Source organism: Triturus cristatus, chromosome 3_1, assembly GCF_964204655.1.
Source record: "Triturus cristatus chromosome 3_1, aTriCri1.1, whole genome shotgun sequence".
NCBI lineage: Eukaryota > Metazoa > Chordata > Amphibia > Caudata > Salamandridae > Triturus > Triturus cristatus.
Genome location: NC_140583.1, coordinates 289,850,866 through 289,873,104, shown reverse-complemented (window position 1 = coordinate 289,873,104; position 22,239 = coordinate 289,850,866). Strand labels below are relative to the sequence as shown.

The 22,239-nt window shown below is 46.0% G+C and overlaps 1 long non-coding RNA gene across 1 annotated transcript in view; it reads right to left on the bottom strand.

Annotated features, from left to right (window-relative positions):
* Positions 1–4,508: 4,508 nt before the first annotated feature.
* Positions 4,509–22,239, bottom strand: part of LOC146860114 (uncharacterized) — a 142,363-nt gene continuing 124,632 nt past the window's right edge. Inside the window, exon 4 of the long non-coding RNA XR_014979098.1 lies at positions 4,509–4,978. This is a non-coding gene — a long non-coding RNA (uncharacterized LOC146860114). The remainder of the gene's footprint in view (positions 4,979–22,239) is intronic.

Sequence of the window (22,239 nt, the reverse complement as noted above, 5' to 3'; positions counted from 1 at the left end):
GGTGAGGGGATAATATATCATCACTTTCCCTTGACATATGGCATAACTGTACCTTATTGCTGAGTTAATTCTATGGAAAAGGTCATTTTCCGTATTACTCAAATCATGACTTGGTCTTTTCAGAAGTTCCTGGGCTGAAGCACTTGAATCGTCAGACTGATGCTAAAAACTCTGAGATAGTGGGACATTTCTTTAGACCCGCCATGACATTAGAGACTGCTTATGCACATAGACCCAACTAAACCTGTTCCTTGACAGACATAAAAAGAAATTCATAGATTCAGTAGAAGACAGACGAAAAGACCTACTGGCTAAAGCACCACATCATTCAAAAGTACCCCAATGGGCCAAGGATGAAAGTGAGCATAGATTAGAGGGAAATATGGCACCATTAGCTTTAGATTGGCAACATAAAGGGAGATTATGCATATTCATTCAAAAATCCACCACTGACAAATTTTATAGTGAATGCGATCATACTTTTGAAGTTCGAAGAAATTGGGGATTATACTTAAATGGATCAAATCATGTTTCCCCTGGTGTTTTACATTTATGGCAATAATGCATTTCACAGGTTACCCAAGAGATGGTATGGAACGGTACATGGGGAATCTTTTTTCCAAAGATTTATCACATGGGACAACTTGATGATCCAACAAGGGAACAACATGTGAGAACCAAATGAGGTGCTAGTGAAATTGAAGGAGATATTTTTGGTGCTCTGATACTATCTGTAGGAATGATACTTAACTCACACAAGATTAGAAAGCTTTCTACTGTAGTTGATAAGTTATCCACTAGTACAGCTGGAGGATTTCTAGTTATAGACACAGAAATAGTTGCTATAAGATCCATGGTTTTGCAGAATCGACAGGCTTTAGACGTCCTTTTTGCAAAGGAAAGCAGAGTTTGCCCGATGTTAAAACTTCAACAATGTTGCACTTACATTCCAGACAAAAGTAAGGACCTGAAGACATACATTAAGAATATTACTGACTTAATGAAAGATTTGAAAGGGTTAACAGCAACGGGTGCTTAGAAAGCAATAGGGAATGGATTTTCTGCTATAGACAGGTGGTTTGGAAACTTAGGCACTAGACTTGTTGAAAGCATTTTGAAACCCATAGCGATACCTGCTCTTTGTAGATTACTCTTCTTTATAATCTATAAAGTATACAAATGTGCACAAGCAAGGTAAAGATTGAAGAGGAAAAGAGCAGATGTAGAACTAGAAGACAGACAGAGCAAATGCTATGAGGACATGAAATTTATAGAGGAGTCCAGAAGAAAGATGATGAAAACAACCAGACTGTGATTTGTCTATCTGACAAGACATTGATGTGATAGCTTAATTCACCATTGGTGGGGGATTGGTGCAGTGCAATTTTTCCCATCCTTTACACGTCACAAATATGTCACATTCCAAAACAGATACATGACATTAATGTGCACTTAGCAACGTGTTTCTCGTGTGGCCTAACAACATTAAAATGAATGATGCACTTGACATTATTTCTAAAGTGCATGCATTGGAAGATTTGGGAATCTATCTATATTGTATGTTTTAACTGTATCGATTAAGATGTTAATAAACCATCCTTACTTAGTACACATGTACCCATTATAAAACTAGCTCAATTTACATAAGGTATGCTTTAATACATCAAATAACATGTATTGTTTAGATGATCGCATAGAAACTATCCACACATATGTAGAATGTGGTTACTTTAGAAACGACAAAAGATTTATGAAAAGTGCACTGTTTCATATATTGTAATAAAATGTAGTTCTTAGACATACTTAAGGTTTTCTGCATGCCATATGTAATGTGATTCTAATGTAGTGTCAAACTATATGCAGTTGTGTTTAAATGTGCACACACACAATGTGCCCTATTGAGATAATATTTAAAGTTGTCTTCGGTAGGCATGTATTTCACCATGCTGCATAAAATCCTGTCTTCCATTTTCTGTTAAGATGACATTTCTTGCAGGTATTCTCACATATTATTAGTCCGAGAATAGATACATTACTGTACTAGTGATAGAGAAAGAGCCTGAGAAGAAGACCCTGATGAAAGAACTTGGAGAGGCAGTGCATTAATTGAAAGGCCTATTCACTAATGTTTCCATCTAACTTGAGTGTGAGAAGACGATGTTGTTCCGATGTTTGGTGTGGGATACTTGGTAAATGTTGCATTCTGCAATGTGAAAACCGAGAAAGACAATGGACTCCTGATGACGCGTACAGATGGGTGGGGCCCAGAGACTCTTGTGTTTTTTAACTTAGTGTTCACACGGTTTGAGATCAGATCTCCTTTTTAATGAGTTCAGTACCTGTCCTGACCATATAGAGCACTTTCCTATGGATTTTGAGAGGTTCAGACCTCTATGCTCAGTTTGATTCTTCCCTAACTGTGGCTTATGCTAACACTTACTTCCCTTGACTGAGCTTCTGAAATCCTGACACTTTCCTACTTAATTTTTTCTGCCTTGTTCTATATTTCTGTTATGCAATTCCCCTTATTTCTGAGATTTTTTTTATTGAACCATCCTCTTAGTTTGGACTCTAATTTAGAAAACCTAGATTTACTAATGTATGGACTAGAAAACATGAGGCTTTTCTCTGAACATCAAGTTATTGCATTACTCTTTTGTATTGCTGTGACTGAATTGCTTGTTTGCTTGATTTTAGTCTGCCTCAATTTCTTCTGGAGGTTGGGCTTTCCTATTGTTATTCTGTACTTGCATAGCATGGTGCTAAGAGTACTGTACCTTAACTTGATTGTTAACTTGTAATAAATCGTAACTATAGATACTGATCCTGGTCTTTATTGTGTAGCCAAATGGGTTACACTGTTAATTGATATTAATTTATGAAATGCTAACTCTCCTCACCCGTTAGTGCAGATAAGAAAGGTCCATTGGAGGACAGATTATTAGAGGATAGCCCCGGGAAATGCTGGCTCACATACAATACTGTTCATTCCGCCGAAACACTCAGATATTAGACATCACGTGTAACGTAATCCTTAAAACCACAGTGTGAAGGCAGCGTAGCTCGGAGTGCTGCAAGAACATTTGAATAGCTGAATGTACGGTTACGCCCTACATGCATAGCGTAAAGCTTTGGAGGCTGGTACTCGTAGCAGGCTAACTTAGGCTCCTAGGTTGATGTACCTTCTTAATCATAAAGAACCCACCAGCACAGCAGGGGCAACCTCTTTCAGAACACTTCTGCCCAGAATCTTTAAGCAAAAAACCCAGCCTTAGGGAAAACTGCAATAATCTTTACCATTCACGCAACTGAGGAGACGTATCATTCATACTTTAAAGGCCCCACGGATGCGCGACTAGCAGAGCCCTGCTGAGTGACAAATACCTCAGATGCTCCCCCTGAAAGCAGGTGGACAAGCACAATGAGCTTCATATCAATTGGCACACACCATGCATGTTTTACACAACAGAACTATCCTTCTGGTCATACAGATTGTACAGCTTCAAATCTCAGAGGTGAGTGTTAACTCATTACCTATACATACTGGCTTTGAAGATACCTATGACTGTGGAGCTGACATTCCATTTAGACTCCTCGTGCAGTACTGAACCTGTCTCTTGTGCACCTGGGGTACTTTGGAATTCCCTAAGGGACCACAAATGCTCATGCGGCCCCTTATACAATATGGCTCCCACTGGTGCACATGTTGTGCCGGCGTGATCCTGGGTGGGGGGTGCCCTCATTTGCATGGAGGTGTGGCCTTTGCAAATGAGTAAACACTTTGCATCTGTGCCAGAGCAGTATCACCAGACGAGGGTGCAGAGGCAGAGAAGACATCAGGAGGTGTACAGGCTGTGTGCCACAGAGAGCTGCCGCAGTCAGTGCACCCCCACCCTGAGGGCACTCTTGCAAGTGGCAAAGACGTCGCAGGGATCCCCTGACACCCACCTGCAGGCAGGCTGCTGCCTGCACAGTGAAAGACGAACAGACGGTGTTAAAAAGTCAGTGCATCTTTCACGAATGCGTTGTTTCCGGTGCACTTGTTATATCGTATTTAACATAATATAGTGCAATTTAATATAATCTAGTGCCATGACCCGGTCTGCACCCAGCACACCCAGATTAAGATGCACCGCTCTGCAGGCTAGGCAGTGTGCCGATTTTTAAAACGGGCCCAGGACTATAAACAGCAGAGCTATCTCCCATGTTGCTCAGATCTTTCCTGCACGCCCGTGCTCTCCTGAAGGTGCCTGGGCGGATGGTCCCACCTGGAGGAGAATCCTAATAAGCCTCCAAGGAGACCTCAACGATTTATTCCCTCCTCGCCCTGCTCCTTCCTCTAGATAGCATGCAAATCGCTCTGCAGATAGAAAAGCCCCTTTGCTGCCCCTTCCAATATCTTTATCACCTGTGTATACGAATGCCCGCGGCGCGGCTCGCCGTCTCGGTGCCGACACCTTGACAGCCCAATCCATCACGGGTTGGGCACCTGGCGCCCGGCTGAGCGGGAGGAGGCGGGGCGGAGATGTACCATGTCTGATAACTTCTCTTTATTTTAATAACTGTACAGTGGAATAAAGAGCCGTCTGCGAGAGGAAGATCATCGTCTGCACGCCTGGCAGACCTCCAATTACAGGTAGATACCTTCCCCGCCATCCGTCTTTCTGTCAGCGGCAGCGCCTCGTTCTCCTCTTTGCACTTCGGAAATCTTGCAGGTTATCTGTGCAAACTAGCCCGGTTCTCTCTGTGCAGACTTCCATCAGGGGCGTCGGTTCTCCTCGCGCCCTTTTAGGTCTCTTTCCCGCTCTTAATTCCTCTGCTGTCCACCTCCAAGATGTCCCGGATGATTGGTTGTTCCTTTGCTCTCAGTCACATCCTCGTCTGCTCGGTGCTCATCACAGATCGCCACCCTGGCATCTCTCCCACGGCTGCGCTCAGTCTGGGGTTCTCAGTTTCTGCCCAGCATTCTAGATGGATCCTAGTGGGAATATTGAAAGTAAAATGTCACATTGAATACTCACCCAGTGTATGTTTTATTGGACAAACATTAAGCAAGTCTTTCGAAAAAAATAAAGTCTGTCATGATTTTACAAAGGTAAAAAGCCACTGGTTAAGCTTGGTTTTACAATGTAGTGGGCTGCTCAGACCCCAGCCTGCCACCCATCAAAACTGACTCCCAAGTGCCATGGACTAGACCTCACGCACTGAGGGCCTAATGCTCGAACATATACAACAGTTTACTACTGTTCAGAGGTTACCTCCTAAATTGCCACCTACCTGAGCCAACAGTTTTAAGGCAACAATAAAAATTCCAAGATAACTTGTGATTAAGGTACCGCTCGAAGAGACCTATCTAGTGACAGGTTTGACTCATATAAGGTAGTGCAGAGGGTAAATCTGCCTGCTGCAAAGAGAGTGAAATATGCAGATCAGAGAACAGGATTTTATGTGCATAATTCGTGAGAAAATACAATGGTAATCTAGGTTAGAAAGTTATGTTTTTTTCTCAGTCTTTCATTATCCTAATTCTGCTAAGAAGGATTTGTTTGGGTAGAAATAAATTCTTATTAGTAAAGTCAACCCTAATGACTGTGTTACGTTCTGAATCCTGAGTTTGTGCTTCTCCAGACCAAGCACTCTTAAAAATGCCTACCAGTATGGATGACATGTGAATCCTACACCTTGTTAGTCCCCTTTGTCTGATGTAACATTTTCTATACACTGATTTACACACGTATGATTCATTGTCTCCGTATTTGTGCCTGGTGTTGTCCTTCTGCTGTGATTGCGCGTTCTGTTATTTTTTATTCTGCCCATTGATCGCTGTTGTGCCTGTGCCCTTGTTTTGCTCCTCAGTGCCCGTTTTCGATGCCCTTTTTCCCGCTGCTGCTGCCCCTGCGGCCCCTCCACCCTGCCGTTCCCGCCTCGCAGCTCCGCTTCTCTCCCCTTTCCCTATTTAATGGCGGCCGCTGCGAGGGTGTCCGAGCAGGACCTCTGACCTTCTGGCCAAAGTCCCTGGTCTCTGCCCATGCAGCTCAGCTGTTGTGCCGCTGCCGCCACCACCTCTCCTGGTAGGTGTTCAAGCCCCGCTGTTGTCTGTCCGCGCGTTGTGCCCTTTACCTTCCTCTTTGTTATTGCTATGCCTGGTGTTGTCCTTTTGCTGTGAATCTGGTTCTGTTATTTTTTATTCTGCTGATGGAGCAGGTAAAACAAAATGTTGTCTACCTCCTCTAAATTGCATGAAATTAATTATGTAATAATTCCAAAATGAATTTACATAAGATGTTTGAAGTGGAAGTGGTACTAATCAATATTTGCACCTTGATAAACATAAATACACGTGGGACTAAATTGCTAATTGCATGGCAAAATTAAATAATTAACAATGATACGCAAATTAACCTTAGATTGTGTTAAAAAAGTGAAATTGCATGGTTTGTACTGCTTTGTGATTGTATTGTGTCTTAAAGTTGGCGTATGGGAAGTATTATCGCTTTAAATGTTGCTGCAGCTAGGAAAATACTAATATGTAATTGGATTAGTGTGGGTTTAAACATTAGAACCTTCATTTCTATATTTTGATTGCTGTTATGTCTATTTTCGCTTAGTTAACATTCGGGCCTACTAGGCCGCAGTACTCAAGATGGCGTTCTCTGAAGCAGATGCCACCATGTGTGCGCAATGATTTCTGTGCATGCCCAGATATGTCTGGAGATCACAAGGTGGAATGAACTACTGACATCATGTTCCTTGCCAAGGTCGATATGTTGGGGACTTAACCGCAAGCCAGAAGCTGAGCGTATGGGAACCAAGGAAGTGACAAAGAATGAACCTGTCAACAGGACCCTTTTGCCTTGAAAAGATACATTTGCCGGTCCCCGCATGGGAATAAGAAGACACTCTGCAAAACCAGTTTGCACTGGGAAGCAGGGGCGTAACACAGGCCCCCGCAGCCCCCGCGGTGCGGGGGGGCCCCCAAGCTCCAGGGGGCCCCCTCAGAAGAGTACTCCGGACGGACGCAGGCAGCTTGTGCAGTATTATTACAACTCTTCGACACAATGTAAAATATTCAACCTTGAAATGCAGCTGGATTAAAAGAAAAATAACCTCTGCAATGAGGCCCCTTCGAAAACACAGCAGTTGCTGCATTTTAGACAGCAGCCTGCAGAAGCAGGGGGGCGGTTTGTCCAGGGTATGACCTCTGACAGGGAGGCACGATAGACCACGTGACGTGCATGAAAAGTGAACCCCTCTCAGCATTGTCTCTGCATGCCTGCTGGGAGTCTGACCTGACTAAGGAAAAAGAGCGGGCAATTCCAAAGAGGGACAGAAAGTCTCTCTCTTTGCCTGTAGCCTGTCTGAATCTTTCAGACACACAGGAAATGGAACTGAATCTTTCCCCAGACATGACACCCTCTTTAAAACTTTGGTATGGGTAAGTTTTGCATTTCTTTCACTTATGCACTCTAGCAGAAAGGGAACCATTGGACAACTTTCATGGTATATTGCAATGAGTAATAAATACAACAAAAGAAATGTTTGAAATGCATAGTTAGTCCTGCAAGCGCGATGCCAGAAATCCTTGCATGTTAAAGTTTGGAGCGCTAATGTACATTTTAACAACAACAATCGACTACACTGTCAGGATGATAACTGCAATTGGTGTTTTAATGTATTCCCAGAACATCAGGTATTACTTTCACACTTCAGAATTGTTGCTTGCACACCTATATATGGTGCCAGTGGGCCCTATTATGTGTAACACAATCAACCACTCAAACTTTTAATCCAATCGCACTTTGAATTTCTGTTTTACCACAAACATCATGCCTGTAAAAATCAGTTAATGTAAGTTACTGTTACGTGAAATCAAGTACAGCTCTAATGCCTGCTACATGACCTAATGCCCCTTGGTAGATTTGCACACCTGTCCCTGCTAGCAGTATGTAGATATTTTGTGAGGGAGTCTTGAAATGATGGCTTCGTAAAATCGTAAATCCAGTATTTCTAAAGCGCGAACTACCCACCCTATTGGTCTCAAGGTGCTGGGGCCATCGTGGAAATAAAGTGAGCTATTGCCCAGAGTCGAATGGTGCTGAGCTCAGCTGCCGCCGGAGCTGGGGATCGAACCGTGAGCCCTGTGCTCCGAAATCAGCTGCCCGGGCCACTGTGCCACACCCCTCCCTCTCCTCTTCCTGTCCCTCTATTTTGTAAATGATAGTGAGGTTTGCACAGTTGTCATCTACGGTATTTGTTTTGTAAAGGTGAGCTTCAGCACCTGAAAACACGGCGATAGTGCGCTCTACAAATTTGCATGATATATCATTTACTTCCAGTGACCTACCTGTTTTAAGAGCTGCTGCCCATGCTGCTCATGTTTTGTGCAAAGTGTTGCACTCATCTCCTACCATTCTCTACCTATATTGTGAGGGAGAGTTCTCCTGCTACTTCATATAACTATATGAATGACACCTGCACAACTCATTTCTGTGATGCACCATGTTGTGGGAGAGATGCCTGCCCAACTGATTTCCATGGATCAGCTGCTTTTCCTAAGAGTTATTTTTAGGGTCCAGCCTGCGAGAGCATGTGCCTCGCTTACGAGACACTCTTGTATAGAGAAAAGGGCTTGGAGCCCGCCAGTTTCTTACCATTTGTCGGCTTGCGTGGCACTCTTCTTTACAGCCCAGTAATTCGTCACTGCATGCCTAACATAATTTCCGTTAATCTCTGTGGAGCAGGGACCAAGAACTGATTGATTCAACTTAATCAGTGTCCGTCCGCTGCTCCTGACGTGATTGAGGTACTATTTTGTTCTTTTTAACTTTTAGTGCCCTGCAAACAGACGGCGTATGACTGGCAAAAACATACCCAGCAGGACAAATAAAATGGCAAAAGTTCAATTTCTATAGTTAACTTTATTTTATTTTGCCAAGTCTTCTTTTCTCACTTTGCACTCATGTTTTATATTATTTTTGATCATGGGCGCTATTCTAAAAAAAATTAGGATTACGTTATTGCAAAAAGACATCCTTTCTTTCTTATGTGAAATTTCTGAAATGATGTTTTAACACATAATCATGCAGTACACCCAAAGCCACCACTCTCAAATCCGCTCCACTCAATTTAATCCACACCAGACCAATCCAATCCAACCCACTCTAATCCAAATCACTCTCCTCAATCCAAACCCCTCACCCCAATCAAATCCACTCCAAACCTCCACACTTCAATCCTCCCAACCCGTCCCACTCTAGTCTGCCCCACTCCAATCCATAACACTCTGTCACACTCCAAAACAATCTGCCCCACTCCAGTTCAAAACAATCTGCCCCTCTACAATTTGCTCACTCCAAACTGCCCCACTCCAATCCAAAACAGTCTCCTTCATTTCAATCTGCCTCACTCCAATCCAAAACAATCTGCCCCACTCTAATCCAAAACAATCTGCCCTACTCCAAAACAATCTTCCCCACTCCGATCCATCCCACACCACTCCCAAACAATCTACCCTATTCCAATCTGCCCCACTCCAATCTAAAACAATCTGCCCCAATCCAAAACAGTTTGCCCCACCAGTCTGCCCCACTCCAATCCAAAATAATGTGCCCCACTCCAATCCAAAATAATGTGCCCCACTTCCATCCAAACAATCTGCCCCACGTCAGTACAAACAATCTGCCCCACTCCAATCCAAAACAATCTGCCCCACTTCAATCCAAACAATTTGCCCGCTCGAATCCAAAACAATCTGCCCAGTCCAATCCACCCACACCAATCCATAACAATCTGCCTACTCCAGTCTTCCCCACTCCAGTCTGCCCCACTCCAATTCAAAACAGACTGCCCCACTTTAATCCACCCACCTCAAATATAAAACAATTTGCCCACTACAGTCCACCCACTCTGATCTGCCCTACTATAATTTGCCCCACTCCAATCTAACTCACCCCAATTCACCTACTCAATCCCAATTCACCACACTTCAGTCCACCACAATCCCCACACTCCAATTCAATCCACCCCACACCAATCCAATCTACCCCAATCCAATCCAATCCACCATATCCCCATCCAATCCACCCCACTCCAATCCAGCCCACTTCAATCCACTCCAATCCAAAACAATCTGCCCCACTCCAATCAATCCCACTCCAACTTTCCCCAATCCAGTTGAAAACAATTTACCCTACTCCAATCTGCCCCCCTCCAATCTAAAACAATCTGCCCCACTCCAATCTGCCCCAATCCCAAACAGATTACCCCACCTGTCTGCCCCGCTCCAATCCAAAACAATCTGCCCCACTCCAATCCAAAACAATTTGCCCCACTCTAATCTGCCTTACTCCAGTCTACCCCACTCCAGTCTGCCCCACTCCAATCCAAAAGAGACAGCCCCACTCTTATCCACCCCACTCCAATCTGTCCCACTTCAGACCCCTCCACTCCAGTCCCCCACCCCAATCCAATCAAATCCACCTCACCCAATCCACCCACACTCCAATGTGCCACAATCCAGTCCGCCCCACAGCAATCCAATCCTGCCCAATCCAATCTACCCAACTCCAATACAATTCACCTCATTCCAATTCAGCCAACCCCAATCCAATCTGGTCCACTCTAATCCAAAACAATCTGCCACACTCCAATGTGACCCACACCAATGTGCCCCACTCCAATCCAAAACAATCTGCTCACTCCAATTCAAAACAATCTGCCCCACTCCAATCCAAAACAATCTGCTCACTCCAATTCAAAACAATCTGCCCCACTCCAATCCAAAACAATCTGCACCACTCCAATCTGCCCCACTCCAATTCAACAGAATCTGCCCCACTCCAATCCAAAACAATCAGCCCCACTCCAATACAAAACAATCTACCCCACCCCAATGAGCCCGACTCCAATCCAAAACAATATACCCCACTCCAAATTCAAAACATTCCACCCCACTCCAACCACTATACCCTAATCCAATCCACCTCGCTCCAATCCAATCCATCCCACCCAAATCCAATTTACCCCACTCCAATCTAATCCACCCCACTCCAATCCACCCCACCCCAATTCAATCCACCTCAATCCAATCCACCCCTATCTGTTCAACCCACCGAATCCAATCTACCTCAATTCAATCCACTTTATGTAATCCAATCTAATCCACCCCACTCCACTTAATCCAACCCACTCTATCCCAATCCAATCCACCCCAATCTACTCCAGTCCAGTCCACCCCACTACTTCAGTCCAGTCTACCCTATTCCACCACACTTCACTCCATTCTGCACCACTCTACGGTAGTGCACTCTGACACTGCACTCTACGACACTCTCTGCCACTGAACCAGAACTCTACTCCCCTCTACTCAACTCTATGACACTCTACTCTCCCTACTCCACTCTACTCCAACAAATACAATGTACTGGACTCTACTCCCCCCCTCTTTCCCCCCCCCACTTCACTCTAGGACATCCCTGCCACTAACTTGTAGCCACGCTGGATAGCAGCCACACTGGCATACAACATGGCAAAACCGCATTACCAAAGCCAATCGCTTTTGTATAGGCAAGACCTATTGGCTTTGCCAGTGCTTGTATTAGTTGCTGTCTATATTGTGCCTTTTTTGTCGTATTCTGAGGAAAGCTTGCACTGCATCTGCCAATGTTTCTATGTTTGAAGAAAACTTGCAAAGGTACTTTTGTGTTTTACCTCTACTGCTTGTGTGAGCGAAGCTTCTAGTCCTGCTGCCTAAGGTACATCTCTTCTCTGTGTGATTAAATCTCACCTTCTAGCCTGTGTTCTATCTGGTTTGTGTTGCCAAGAAGCCTGCAATGCTGCTATCTGTGCAGTACAATTACTGCATATGAGTTATGCTTAAAATGCTGTTGCTTCTGTCCCTTGCACCCTATGAGAGAAACCTTATTTGTTGCTTCTTTTACATTCTGTTGCAAATATTTCAGTGATTTATTTGCCCTCACACCATTGAGCTATACACTCAACCACAGTGTCATAAGTAATCTGGGTGAGAAATATACACTCAACCACAGTGGCATACGTATTCTGGGCGAGAAACTGACTTGACTGGGCTGAAGGACAACAGTGATGGACTGCAGAGAACAAGTTGCGAGAGAAGAACAAACACAATGCTGTCAAGGAAGAGGCAGGACAACAGGCAAAGATTGGAGGAAATAAATCAAAGTGGGAGAGGAAAGGAAAATAAAGTGACCCCTTGATTCGATAGACCTTTGCAACTACCACACTATTTCTCTCCTTCCAATTTCAAAATAAGCTTTAGATTTGGGCATCTTGGTCTCAAATCAGTATCGCATAGCACAGCATGGCCTCCCCCATCATGTATATGCAGACTTTCTTCCACACTATAGAATGGGACTGATAGTGCTGTTGAATCTGGGTAACCTGGGGGGAGAGGTGTATGCTGGCTGTTCGTGTCCACATTCTTTTAGATCTGGTGGCATTATTCACAATTAACATCTGTCATAATGGATTTGACAGAGGTGGGTATTCAAGGCAGTCTAAACCAACATTGCTAAGTCAGAGCCTTGACTACCTAACCATGATTGAATTTAACAAAATCTCAGCAGCCTTGGTTTCCCAGTTTTGCTTGCTGTAAGAACTTGGAGTATTGGTTGAGAGAGTGAAAACCCACCTCAAATAATAATCACAAGCCTTATCAGCATAAACCACTGGAGTCACTAAATAAACCTATGCTTAACTCTCTGATAGCTTGCCACACAACAGTCAGTCTTACCTTTGAGGTAATGTGTAAAGTATTTATGCAGTACTCAAACAATAATAAAGTGAAAACACAACAAAACAAAAATCCCAGGCCAATTTAGGAAAATATAGTAAAGTTTAATAAACAAGACTATACCAAAGCGATAAAAGTCCAATAAGTAGAACCGGAGATACGAATAAGCGTCAATCGTGGGCATCTGATCGTGTTAGACCAGTTCAAAATCAAAAGTTAAGGATGACCGTGATGGAGCATGGGTCAGAGGCAGGGACTAGGTTCCTGCCAGTGGAAGGTTTACCTTCTGACTTAGAAAGTAAACCTTCTGACTCAGAAAGTTTTATGGGGAAAATGTGGTCTCTGAAGAGTCATCGGCGGGGCAAGCTGGATCTGAAGTGGTGTTTGATGACGGTGTGTTGCTTATGAGCGGAATCATGGTGCGATTGTCGACGAAGGCGGGAAAGAGAGCGGGCGAAGTTTGAAGGCCATGCCTCGGAAGGCCTCAAGGTTGATCGGATGCTGTTTGGCATGGTGTAGCCCTCTACGTTCAGACTTAGAAACGTTTCTAGAAGTCATATCTCCTTCAATGGGGCAAACAAGAAAGTCGAGACCGACAGAAGGGGGGTTGGGAGCACACTGCCTCACATCCCAGCACGACTGGCGATTTGACATCAATGACAGAGCTCGGTCTGTCAGTCCTCCAGGCAGAAAGCCGCCAGAAAGTTTCTGAGTCCCACTTCTTGCAGTTTAGGGACAGGAGGAGTAGACTTTAACACCAGCCAAGGGTCTGTGCATAATTAAATTAATTTACTATTGAATGGTCACCATTTGTGAATGCCTTGCACTTGAAAATGAGCCATTTACCTATGTACGACTACCAGTCTAGCTTCAGATCATGCTGTAGCTTTGAGACTACTACCTCACACGTCGTAAACAATGCCCTCCTAATCCCAGATGAAGTTACCACTGCCTCCTGATATTTCTGGACCTCTCAGCTTCCTTCAACACACCGATGATACACAGTTTTACTTGAAAGTCTCCTCCACTTCTAACATCCAGTGCCTCAAACACTGCCTGCATATCATGCAAAGCTGGATGCCCAGCACCTAGCAGAAGCTCAACCCAACCAAGATAGAATTTCTGTTGTTTGAAAAAGCACCCAAAAGCAATGTGCAATTTCAAATCTTGCATACTGTACATTTCCCCTACAAATACTTGGGAAAGAATATACGTATAGCGCACAGCATTAATGTTTCGTCATAGCTGAGGGCCATCCCCCTAAAATTATCATTCTGGCTATGGGCCTGCGGAAAGCTCCTGATTGTGTCCGGAGGGGGCCCCTCCACGTACCTTGCAGGGGGGCCCCCTCACGTTTCGTTACGCCACTGCTGGGAAGAGTGCAATGAACTATTGATCACCCCGAACTGCCCAATCAGAACATTTGGTCTGCCCCCAAAGTTGCCATATTTTGTATGAAGTAAGACACAAAAAAGGTATAAGAACCCCTCATCTGTCATTACGTGTGTGGTATTGAGGGTTGGTTCAGGAGGAGTTCGAGAGTTGCAGTTGGAGTTGCAGTCGTGATAGTCTTTTGGTTATTTCTTAAAAGGGAGTTCTTGTTGGGTGGTTGTTCCTTTTAAATTTCTGACTTTCTAAATTTCATTAAATTCTATGCGGCCAGTCTGGGCGTGGAGTTAATCTATGCTGCGGATTGATATATGGACTTTGCAGAATTGTGGCATTGTATCCTGTATTTTGCCTGACGGTTTGGTCCCTGGGTGTGGGTCAGACAGCCTGTCTAGGGAAGTTTTACCTGAGAATGCGGATAACTCCCTGTTCGATCTGAAGCTATCGTCGCCTGTTCATTAGTAAATGATTTACTGCATTTTTCCTAAATTTATGTTTAAATGAAATTTCGAAATGCTTGATACTCATTAATAAATTTGAATTTCTAATTATGAACTGTAGTGAATAAATGCAAGTTTAAAGGAAATGATTAACAATTTAGATAAACAACGTTGAAATCACAAGAAACAAGTTTTGTGGTTCTTTAAATTAATCACTGAAAAGATTAAATGATTTCTAGACTTTAATTGTGTGTTAGCTGGTTCTAATTCACCATCAACCAGTCCAACTAGTTGGTCCATCGACCAAACAGTGGAGTGCCTTGATGATAAAGTCAGGATTCGGAAAAGTGTATATAGAATGTATATATAAAGTAGTAAAGAAAAATTATCCTGATAGATAATAAGGTACCCACATGTCCAGCAGCCCCCTCTCCTCTGTATAGATCCGAGTGAGTTTTGTGTGGCTGTGAAGTGTGTTGGTGTTATGGGCCCCACCAATGAATGTATGAATGAACCTTTGTGAAAAAGGATCTGTGACATATGGAGAATATGTAAATGTTGTCCCTTGCGCTGGATCACTGCCATTGATTGTTGTTCCCGCCTCCCAGCTCTGCTTCCCTCCCCCCTTCACTATTTAATGGAGGCTGCGCACCAAAGGCAAGCCTGTCTGTGCCCGTCCGCGACCCGACTGCGACCAGCACCAGAGACCCTGGATTTCCCACCACGACTCAGCTGCCCTCCTCACACACAACCCCGGAAGGAACAACTGCCACCTGTCCACGATGAATACCACAAACGGCCAGTTCTCCTCCTGCCACTATCGCCAAACTTCAGCACCCTCTGCACCACCACGGCCGCTGCCCCCATGCCGGACAACAACACTACCAAAGCCCTGAAGTACATCCTCCTCAACTGGCACTCTCTACACAAACATGCCGTAAAGATCTGGTACCTCCTCGACACCCTCTCACCAGACATCGCCTTCTTCACAGAAAGGTGGACCAACTCCACCTCCGCCCTGGCATCGCCACCGCCATCCCCGACGGGTACAAGATCCAGAGGAAGGACCGTCCCAACCGCCCAGGAGAAGGACTTGCCGTTGCTCACGAGAGCTCCCTCCGACTCACGACCTCCATCTCGGGTGACAGCCTGTCTACCACCGAACACCTCCATTTCCAGATCCAGACCAGCCCGAGAACGACCCTAAGAGGCATCCTCGCCTACAGATTTCGAACTGCGTTCACCACCAACATCACCGACCTCATCGCACCCCACGCCATTGCCTCCATGGACTACATGCTCATCAGAGACCTCAACTTCCACCTCGACAACCTCAGCGACCCCCAACTCCTCCACCCTCCTGGACAACCTTGCCAACCTCGGACTGAAACAACCACCCCCACCCACAAGGCAGGACACCCACTCGACCCCATCTTCGCAGGAAGTAACAACATTCACTTCAGCCACACCACACAACCCCCATGGATGGACCACCACTGCGTACACTTCCACGTCAACAAACCCACGCCACCCAAACCTGCACCCCGCCCTCCATGAAGAGAGTGGAGCAAGATCACAGAGGAGCAGCTCAACTCCACCCTCAACCGTGACACCCTCACCTCCGTGACCGACACCAACATCGCGGCCATAGAACTCCACAGATGGATCACCAACTGCGCAGACGAACTCGCACCTTTACGTAACCCGACAGATAGCGCCCCAGAAAGAACACCTGGTTCACCGCCGACCTCCAAGAATCCAGATGCACCTACAGACATCTTGAGAAGAAGTGGCGAAATAGCAAATCCTCGGAAGACTGCACCACCTACAAGAACGCCATGACAGAATACCATCAACGCATTAGATCCATCAAAAGGACCTTCATCCAGATCAAAATCCTCGCCAACTCCATCAACTCCAAGGAACTCTTCAACATCTTCCAGGAATTCACCAACCCCCCCAGTAAAACCATGGACACCACCCCCTCCCAGGACCTCTGCAACAAGCTTGGCTCCTTCTTCCATCTGAAAATAAAGGGCCTCTACGAGAACTTCAACGACCAGACGCCTGACTCCGAAACCACTCCGTCCTCCAGCAACGCCAGCCAGCCCACCATCTCCTCCTGGACCCCAGTCACCACCGAAGACAACACATCGACCATGAAAGGCATTCACTCAGATGCCCCCATGGACCCCTGCGCCCTGCACATCTTCCACGGAGCTGCCGGTGCCATCGCTCCAAAACTACGACACACCATCAATGCCCCCTTTGAAACCGGCATCTTTCCCGATGACTGGAAACGTGCAGAAGTTAGACTCCTTCTCAAGAAGCCGTCAGCAGATCCCATGGCCCTCAAGAACAACCAACGCATCTCCCTCCTCCCCTTTGCGGCCAAAGTCACTGAGAAGACAGTCAACGTCCAACTGTAATGAAATTCATCAAAGAAAAGTCCATCCTCGACCCTCTCCCAATCCGGATTCCGCAGCAACCACAACACTGAGACTGCCCTACTCGCCGCCACAGACGACATCTGCACCCTCCTCGACCAAAGACAAACCGCAGCCCTGAACTTACTCTACCTCTCTGCAGCCTTCAACACCGTCTCTCACTGCACACTCACCGCCAGACTCCACGACACTGGCATACAGGGAACCGCCCTCGACTGGCTCCGCTCCTTCCTCACCGGCAGAACCCAAAGAATCAGACTGTTACCCTTCCTCTCTGAACCCCCTGTAATCAATTGCAGAGTACCCCAAGGATCGTCACTCAGTCCCACGCTCTTCAACATCTACTTGGCCCCCCTCGACGCCATCGTCAGACAGCACAGACTAAACATGGTATCCTACTCCGACGAAACCCAACTCCTCTCCCTACCATGGAGCCCATCACCATGAGACTCAACTTTCAGGAAGGAATGAAGGACGTTGCATCCTGGATGAGCAACAGCTGCCTAAAGCTCAACTCGGAATAGACAGAGGTCTTCGTTCTCTGACCCTCCCCCTCTGCATGGGACAACACCTGGTGGCCCACCGCCCTCGGCAACCCCCTTACCCCCCATGAACCACGCCCGAAACCTCAGCATCGTACTCAACTACTCCCTCTCCGTGACCTGACAGGTAAATGCAGTCACCTCCACCTGCTTTAACACTCTCCACATCCTCCGAAAGACCTTCAAGTGTATCTCCCTCGATCAAGGAAGACTGTCACCCACGCACTCATAACCAGAAGACTGGACAACGGAAACGCACTCTACACCGGGATCAACAAGTCTCTGCTCTGCAAACTACAGACCAACGCAGCCAGCCTCGTCCTAGGCATCCCTTGACATGAACACATCACCCAACACCTGCGTGACCTCCACTGGCTCCCTGTTGAAAAAAGAGTAACCTTCAAGATACACACCCACGCCTACAAATACATCTGCTGGAGGACTATCAAGACCTGGCTCTATGACTGACTGGAGCTGCTCCTCCCCTCCCCCACCATGACCTTGAGACCCTCATTAGTGAGTAGCATGCTTAAAACTTCCTGCTTGATTGATTGATTAAGTGAGAGGTAAACTGTTCCGACACCCTACACTGGTAGGAGAGGCACTATAAAACAAATTATATACATGTGAGAGAGGGGCTATAGTGAGATGAGAGGCACTGTTGGAGGGTGATAGATAGAGAATCATTGAAGAGCTCAAATAAAGATTGCCATATCCTGGTGCACTGTAAAGTCATCTTTTACTATGCTTTAAAAACTAATACAATTGAATATATAATAAAAAATGTGTTGTCGAATGCAGTATTTTTGCCATTTTTTCTCAAATTGTCTTGGGGAGAGTATCCCCCCAAACCCACTAACTGTGGTCAGGTTCGCTCTCTGTGCTCTCTGTGAACCGTATGGGGCTAGTCTGAAAACCTTTTCCTGGGCTGTTTTGGGTTCCCAGTCCAGCCTTGTCAGGCCCTCATGATGGGCGATAAATTCTGCTCCCCTGGCAGAGTTCGCCGAGTTTTGCAGAACGCAGAGTTCCGGAAAAACTCTGCCAACCACCACGTGACAGAATGTTTTCTTGTGCTCACCAACTAGCGCTATTTCCAGGAGCTAGAACGCCTCCCAGCAAGATTTCTCAATGCCTGTGGTTGCGGCAGATAGCAACTGTTTGAGTTGAAAAAGCTGCTGTCAGAGTAGAAAATCTACTCTAGTGGCAGAAAGCAGCAGGGCCCTCTAATATGCCTTGTAGTGCCGTTCACACTGATTTTACAGTGCGAAACAAGCTCTAGGTGCTAAAAATCAGTGCAAGCAGCGCAACGTGCCAAATTACGCCAGTGGAACTCTGTGGAATGTTGCTGAGTTTTTATGTAATTCTGCGGAATTTTGTGGCGTGAAACTCCACAAATTCTGCCCACCCTTAATAAGCAGTAGCCCATGCAGGTAGGAGCGGTGGGGACGGCTGGGGATTTCGATAGACAAACACAAGGGAAAATTATTTATTTTTCCCTCATGGTCATGGTCATCTATCGAATTCTCCCGCCCCTCCGCTCTTACCTGCATGGGCTGCACCTGCCACAAATTATGAGTATATTGGACTTTGCTGAGTGTTGGAATTGAAATTACCAATCATTATCTCTGCACCAAAGTCTGGCCATTACAAGTCTCTTTCTTTACCCAAAATGAGCAATATCAGCTTGGCCCCCAGAGTTACCAGGTGCTTTCACAGGCAATTTAATAAACAGATGACATTTTGTGCCTGCTCTGAGCAGGCGGAAGGTGTCAGCAGGGGTTTTGTTGGGGAGTGGTGAGGATGGGGGTGGGGCTTTTAGGCCTGCGTGTGACTTTCCGAGGACAGCATTGCCTGCTTCCTCCAGACTATTGTCGTGCATGGTTGGGGCCAGGCAATGCTGATGCCTGTAGCTCCCGCGACTGCAGCTAAAGTGACAGGCCTGGTGTCTCGAGGCCTGGAATTAGAGGGTCTGAAAACTCCAGACCCTCTAATTCCAAGCTCGGCAACTCACAATTGCGACTTGCGGTATTTCACCTAGAGTTATTGCTCTGAGTAAAATTCTCAGAATCCTACTGCGGCCTAAGTGTTGTTCACCTGCTATCAAGGTGCAAGATGCCACTCACTAGGTCCTGGAACCCTACTGCCACCCACCTGATATTGGACTTCAGTGTGCCCTGAATTTCAGATGAAGCGACACTGTGTTAGCCAAAAGAGCGTAAAGCACTTGGTTCCACCCATGAGGACCTAAATACTAGTGCATCACCCACTCCAGCATAATCCTTCAGTGTTCAACTCACCATTACTCCCATATCTTTGTACCATCTGCCACAGTTTACATTCCTGCGCACCACCCACCACAGTATAGACTGTTGTGTAACAACTACTAGAAATTAGTCCTCTAGCTTACCACGCTCCAAAGCTTGCACAGCAGAGAGCACGCCTTTAGAGCTCAGAGCCCAGGTTGTCACCCAGCTGAGTTTCGAGCCTAGTGTGTCAATTACCTGACCTAAGGTCCGAAGATGTTAACACTATCACAGCTTTAGTCCAAAAACAGTACTCAACTGAGCTTATACCATATTAAGCCATCCATTAAAACCCATTTCATCATTAGTTCTCATATCAATATAAACGTCACCGGAAATTAAACCCGACTACACTATATCCGGGACCTGCACCACACTGCACAACCCACAATGTTTAGACTGCTGTGTACTGCACACGAGTGTTTAAATCCATGTGTACCGCCCACCAAAGTTAAAGCCCACTTTGCTACATACTATTTCTAAGACTACAGAGCACCCATCGCCAGAATTTAAACCCAAGCGTGTCACCAATCAGAAATCAGACCCAGTGTAGCACCCAGTGGGTTTTGAAAGCCCCCGCTGCCCCCCTCCAAGTCCAGATGGCAAGGTGCCCTAGCCTGAAGACAAACATTCATACCTCACCATGGATCAGACCCCAATGTGCCACAGACTAAAGTTTTAACATATTAGCGCAACAGAGCTCTTAACACTGGTGATACATATGAGGACAAAAACAACAAAAAAGGCATCAGAGCGCAGACTCCAGTGTGCCCCCAACTGCAGTTCCGGCTATTGTGGCCTGGGACTACGTTGCCTCTCACCAGTGCTCTGAAACTAGTATACCAGCTACCTCAACGTATTTGTTGTTGGAAGATAACGCTTCACAGCGCCTGAGCACTGGGGTCGAAATTTTAGTGTGTGGTTTGGTAATGAAACTGTTGTGATGGGTCCACCTGGAATAGCACCCGGGAAGGTGTTGTAGAATGTTATTCGTTTTGGTTGTTAAGGATACAAAGCGCACCATATAGGTGGTCTTGTTACGCAGCAGTACGCAGAATATGTGGGACACTACGATAAAAGTGTACCAGGCCAGTGAGAGGTAGGTATTTTCTGAGAGTTGGTTGTATTACAATTATGACTAATGAGTTTGATAATGAGGACACTTTTTAAGTGGTGAGCTACGTGGGTGTTAGCACAATGTTCGTGAGTGTCAAACCTGTCACATTAAAACATTTTCGAAGTATTGTGTCTGTGGCCCATTTTGTTCTCTTTTCTTGCCCCATTCATCCTCATTTAAATATACAATCATCAAAGCCTAAGAAATGCGCCTCGGACCCCTGGGCCTCAAAGGCAGCAGAAGTTAGCACGAGCGACCGCCATTTCAAGCCCGCAGTTTCCTCTACGTCAACCCAGAGATTTGTGCGTGGGCATCATGCCGTATTCAGAACAAGTCACTGCAAAAGAACGGTGGCTGGGGGTGGGAGGGTGACAGGAGCTCATCCCATCCACAAACTGAAGGCTCCTCACAAAGGCAGCGTTTTCTAATCAGCTGCATTGTCTTGGCACAATGGGCCGCGATCGTCGCATTCAGTCAGCCGTTCCCGCCATCTGCTCCCGCGCAGTCCTCCGCCGCCGCTCGCGCCGTCACCGGGCCGCGCGCTCTCCCCGTGAAAGGCCGATGACGAGCGCCAGCCGGCTCCCCTCCGGACTGATTTCTCTTCATCTTTTCTTCACTCCTTCGTTGGAATGAAATCTGCATAATGTAATTGATCCATTTAAGATCAGAGTCCAAGATCCGTGGCAAAGTGACTCAGTGCTGGTTCATCACCGAAAACAGCCTCGAAGGAGCACAAATGTATTCAGCAGCAAATGGAAGGGCGGAGGGTTGAACAGGGAGGGAGGGCTACCCTTCTCCCCTCCTCGAGCACTCTCTTCGTCCTGACGGATGGACTTCCACAAATACTGACCAGAAGCAGAGGAAAGTAAGGGAAGTTTAACTTCCTGGGTGCTTTCATGAAGACATTTCCACTGTATAGCTATGGTGAGCCCTGCGGGAGGTGCCAGTGATTCCATGGGCAGAGAGGCTGGTCAGTGCCCTTCTGGTAGGCCAATCACTGAGTGGGCAGGAGACTAATTTCTACAGTAATCCCTTCCCGGGAAAAATAACAGAATGGGTTGAACCGCCTGCTGCAGAGATCTGTGCATAGGCAAGTGCGCAGGTTTAATTCCTGATTATGGCGCTTTAGGTCTTCATCCTACTGTGATTGCTACAAATGGGTTAGGTAATAATACTGACCTTATATCAGCATCAAAAGACAATTCAATTTGTGAGGGGCTCTTCATAAATAT